The 5851-nt window shown below is 33.3% G+C and overlaps 1 pseudogene; it reads right to left on the bottom strand.

Moving 5' to 3' along the window:
• Window positions 1–341: 341 nt before the first annotated feature.
• LOC150108127 (protein lethal(2)essential for life pseudogene) lies at window positions 342–1305 on the bottom strand (annotated as a pseudogene).
• Between the last annotated feature and the right edge of the window lie 4546 nt (window positions 1306–5851).

The following is a 5851-nucleotide window of genomic DNA, read 5'->3' as shown; positions in this document are numbered from 1 at the left end:
TACGAAGGGCTGAAGATCATATAGATCTTGACTCCATCACATTGTTATGTAATCTCAAATTCGGAATAGTCACATTCCATGTACTATATATCGTGTACGAAAAGAGTACAGAACTGAATTTTTGTATAAGCAATTACAATAATAATCGTTCCGAAATAAATAGCAATAAACAGCATCCTTTTTGTTTAATAATGATTTACTGTTCCTTGTAAAGTAATACTTTCTTAATACTGATAGTTAAGCATTCAGAAATATCTGAACGTTTATCCTGTCCAGTTAAACTACTCAGATAAAACAAATGAAAAAGCCTTTCAAAAATTAAATAAATTCTAAACTTTCAATAAAGGAATACAAAATTCATTTATTCAAATTACAGCATAAAACAATATAATACACATTGAATTTCTTATACATTACAACAACATGTATACAAACGGATTGCCTATCACAGAAGTCCTTCGTTCAACGCAGTCTTATTCTTTCGGTCTATTCTGCTTTCTCTTGTTGGGTTTCACTCGAAGTAACCGAAGGCGTTTCCTGCATCGTTATAGGCACCACCTTTTCGTTAGCCTTCGGTGATTCGAGTGACTTCTTAGGAGCTTGTATGGTCAGAACGCCGTCACTGCTGAGTGAGGAGGTTACAGTCTCTGGTTCGGCCTCAGGCGGCAGCATATAACGACGGGTGAACTCTCTCCGGATGAAACCGTGCTGATCTTCTTTCTTCTCGTGCTTGGCATGGATCACCACACTGTTGTCCACAGTCTTCACCGACACTTCGTCGGGCGCAAAATGACTCACGTCCAGCATCACTTGGAACTTGTCGGGGTCGTTCTTTACTTGTGAAACTCCCCGACCCTCCTGAGTACTTATCTGTCGTCTTGGCCTAACACGGAACCCGCAGTAAGGAAGAGGTGGCAGCACCTCATCGCCGAACACGCCAAGTCCGAAATGTTGGTCGAGGAGACGAGGCGGGAAGTCCCAAACATCCCACCAGTTGCGGCCTAACAACGACGCCATCAGATTCTGCGACAAAGCCATTTCTAATGGGCTACTTGAAAGGCAAACTTGAAGAGCGTAAAAATCGTTGTTCACTCTCTGCTTACAACAAGTGATTTCTAAGTTGAAGTTGTTCGCTGCTGTTTATATAAATCCGCCTCATATCTGGAAATTTCTAAATTGCACCACACGAGAACGTTCGCGAAGCGTCTGTTGGCAACCGCGTGCAGTGTACGAGAACATTCTAGTAGGCTCTGGAGCGCCCTCTTAAACAGTCATTGGCTAACGTCTATGACGTCACAGAGTAGCACACAGACCTTTATTCATTATTATCATTATTTTAATGCAGTTGCTATTAATTGCAGTTTTGAAGTTGTTTGATGTTTTTGAACTATTTTAATAAAATACGTTAATGACATAAGTATTGTTTTATATACACTGCTCAAAACAATTAGCGGATATTTTAGTTTCTGTGGATAATTATAAATTTTTGCGAATACTGTAATTATAATTATATACATGATACTTTATACATGAATAAATATTTCTTACTTATGGATAGCGTGTAATTGATGAGATATTGTTTAAATAATCGATATTTATTACAAAGTGTGCTACATTTGTAAATTATATTCATAACTTTATAATTTACAAGAAAACCAAAATATCACTAATTGTTTTGAGCAGTATATATATTTAAATAAAATAACACAAATATTCTCATAAGACAAGACCGCTAAGAGTTTTTCAAACTTTTGTATGTATCATGTGCATATATAAAATAAATTTATATACATTCTTTATATAATTAAATAAGGTAGTAATTTGTTTATATATTTAATATAAAATATTAATACAAATACAAATATTCATATATAACGAGCCGTACCTCATGAGCGTATTTCTGTCTCGCGTTTGTTCTGTTCTGATCATCTAAAATTAAATTAAATTTAATAAATATAATAAAAATTAAATGAATTTTAATTTTAAAATTCTTGAATTTTTAATTTAAAATTAAAATTTAATTTATATTTTATTTAATTTCATTTAAAACTTAAACAAACAAATCAATTCTTATTATAAAAGGATAAAGTATTAATTAGAAAAAAATAAATGCAAGATAAGCTGCTAATCTTATCTTGTTTATGAACTAATCTTCGATAATTTAGGATAATTAAATAAAATTTTTACATAATTAAAATTTCATTTTCTTTAGAAGAAGTGAATGGCGTAATGCTATCTTTCTCTTAAAAAACTCAGTATAACTGAATGATGATTTATATCTCTATTATAATCTTTATTTACATTTTATCAAAAAAAAATCATTACACTTAAAGACATTGTATTACTTTTTAATACAGGACATTATACTAGCACAAGATGTATATTTGAAAAATATATCTAAGTATTTGAATTTTGAAAATAAAATTATAAATGTACTTCAAACAGTGGAGTGGCAGCTCGTAGGAAATTGTTGTGGTGTGGCTATAGCAATAAAAGTAAAAAAATAAATCAATATAGATTAGAAAAAATTATATCATTAATAAAACTAAAATATAACAAAATGTAACAATATTTAACAGAATTTTTTTCTTCGTTCATTTCTACAAAGATATGAATTAAATTCTAGAATTAAATAGAAAAAAGAAAAACCGCACAATATTTACCTACAATGACGACTATTTACCTAATATTTATTTAACAATATTTACGAAGTTAATTTGTGTTGTTTGTGCTCATGTAGTAGCAACGTATCTTGGACTGCAACGTTGCCAGCCCAAATTGCACGTAAATCACGCGTAAACCCCCCCCCCCCCCACACACACACACACATACACACACTACGTTATCCCCACTAAGTAGCAGTTTGGTGCGGTCGATTTAATAATTATTTCCACTTTGGTTAAAGATTTGTATGAAGATCAATCTTCCATTCGTGCATGCAATAATCATTTCCATTTAAGTGAGAGATCTGTTCGTATAGTACGATCACTGAATGCAGCCCCAGCGTTGAGTATACTAGCCAGTACTGATGTTAGCCCTAGCCGGCACAGCACATTGACTATTGCAAAATACAACTATTGCTACAAAATGAATTATATAAAATACTATCGAGCGGTATTGTATTACAAGCAAGAACATAACGTTTTTTAGATGAATATCTAAAAATTTAAGGACTGCGATAATAAAACAGTAACTTTAATTTTATACTGGAGGGGCTGCAGCCCTGACGAGCCACCACTGACTTCAAGTATTATTTAAATGGCGTTTTTACGACATGTTTCGCAGGCATGATAATAATAGCTATCTCTTTTATGCCAGAAGTTTTTCTTTGCATGAATTCTGCTAATTTTAATGGATTTTTACACTCTGCTTATGAAGAATTTATTATTTTGTTATTTAAAAATACACTACGTTCGACAAAAATTGTTCATTCATTTGTCAATCAACCTGCTAGATAGAATTTTCTGCAATTATAGAAGAAGATTTCGAATTAACCTTCAGTATATCAGGACAACGCCTTATATTAACCTACACTTCATGAAAAAAATATTAAATCTCTTATTAAGAATGAAAAAAACATTATTATTTGTGTAATAAATTCATAAGTGAGATGCGTTCCATTGTCCTATAATGTGACACAGTATGAGTTATATACACGTAATAATAGCAGAAAGAGTAAAACGTGGTTTTAAATGGCAGAGAAAATGTATAGTGAAAATGAATAGTGTTAGACCAAATAGACAAAGCCTTGAAGAACAGTGGAAGCTTCAGATATTTGGAAGTATATTCACCTGTGATGGAAGTGTAGATCAGAAGATATTGTGAAGGATGTTATTAGGTTAATGATTTCTAAACAGTATGAGTTGCCTACTTTGAGACTATTTATAAGGCTTATATTTTTTGATTAACAGGAGTTAATTTTTTCCCATTTTGCTTACGTTGAAAAGACATTGAGATTCACAAATAGAGACACAGGTGGAAGATGTTCTTTGTTTTCGTCAGCATTCACAATGCTGACGAAAACAAAGAACAAGAAATATGAACATTGCTTATGACGAATGTTATGGGACGAAAGTGTTGAAAAAATGTTCCTGAACTTACGCTTGAAGTGGCTTGGACTGGACATATGAGAATGTGAAACATCACGAAAAACGGGATGAAAAAGTTTTTATGAAGAAAGAATATGGGAGGAATGAAGAAATGAAGAGTTCTGATCTATTTGAGTAGTTGCTGTTGGAATTGTTGTTGATGATGATGATGACGATCTAACACGCCATCTAGTAACAGATGATGACGTGTACATCATTATTTCCGTTTGGAATCAAGTTCCTTTTTTTCCCTTTTCTATTAAAATCTATTAAAATTTAAATAATTTATTTTCTAACCAGGTCGCACGATTTTAGCATTCATTCAGTCATTATTTCTAAATTAAATCCCATTAAAATATTCTCAGCTAATATTTGGCGCTAGGATCCTCACTATATTTGAGCAGATCAGAAAATAAGCCAGGATTCATTTGAAGGAGAAAACAGCAAACTATTTATTAGGTGATGAATCCAAATTAAATGAAGTAAAGAACTTTTCCTTCCCAATTTAAATTACTAACTAGTTTTAGATTTTCGTTTATCTGGAGAAGAAGCACAGAACAGATTGATTGCTTTGTTATTTATTGTGAAACCATGCGATCGACTCTATAAATCAGTGCATATTCATCCCAAACGGTTTTGGCTTGGAAGGAGAAATCAAAGTTTTTTTTTTTTTTTTTTTCATTCTCTCCAGTAGAGGAGCCTTTATAAGACCAGTCAATATTTAAGTCCATATGGGATATTTGAACACAAGTCGTGACTATCGAATGAAATATGTCCTGATTGGCACAGAGTAGAAAATACACTATAGAGTGGAAGTGAGTCAATCATCATTATCATCTTCAGTCATTTTCTGTCTGCTGCTGGTTGAAGGCCTTTCTCCGAAGTCCTACATTCATTCCTATCTTGAGCCTTTCTATGCCACCGAGTTCTTGCCATCCCTTTAATCTCCCACCATCTCTTGGTCTTCCTGTAGCTCTCTTTCCTTCTCTAGGATACCATTCTGATATCAACGTTGTCCTTTTTTGAGTGTTGGTTCTTGCAATATGACCTGTCCGTTGCCATTTGAATATTTTGATGGCCGTTATAATGCCTCTCACTCTAGTCTGAGCTCTGACCAATGCATTGCACTTTATATCTAGAATGGTAATACTGAGTGATGGTCTTTTCAGTTTCTTCTGCTAATTCTCAGCTTGGTCAGTTTTTAGTCAAAGTTCACGATTCACTTCCATCAGTCATGACCGGAAGTATACAACTGTCGAATAGTTTTCTTTTAAGGCAGATTGGAAGTTACCTTTGAGTTCTTGAAGGTAGTTTCCAAAGGCTATCCAACCAAGTGAGTGAGTATCGTTTATAAATACTGGTTACTCTTTGTGTAATAACGTGAAGGATTTTTAAAGAGGGGGGGGGGGGGAATGAAGTGGTTTAATGCACAATTAAAAGCGTAAAGAAGAGTGCATGAATGGTTTGTAATTTATCTCTCAATCGGATATTTTCACATACAGTTTCTCAATATTAAGGTTAAAATATTAAAGAAAAGAAAAGGGAGAAAAAAGTTTGCCAAGGTAAAAATCTCTTCGTCTCCATCTGAAGTGGAGCTTCTCACCTTGAAACACTGAAAATCTATTAGGCTTGCTTTCATTTTTAAAGAAAGAATTTTGCTGACACTAGAAGAGCTAAATCAGTTAGTTGCAAATGATCACACTAAACTCTCCGAGAAACAAAAGAAATGACTTTGCTATGAAGCAGACTGCAGGAGGTCTACA

Source organism: Typopeltis vanoorti, chromosome 3 (genome assembly GCF_054136105.1).
Source record: "Typopeltis vanoorti isolate ZY-2024b chromosome 3, IOZ_Tvanoo_1.0, whole genome shotgun sequence".
Taxonomy (NCBI): domain Eukaryota; kingdom Metazoa; phylum Arthropoda; class Arachnida; order Uropygi; family Thelyphonidae; genus Typopeltis; species Typopeltis vanoorti.
This window is presented reverse-complemented; position numbering and strand designations above follow the sequence as displayed.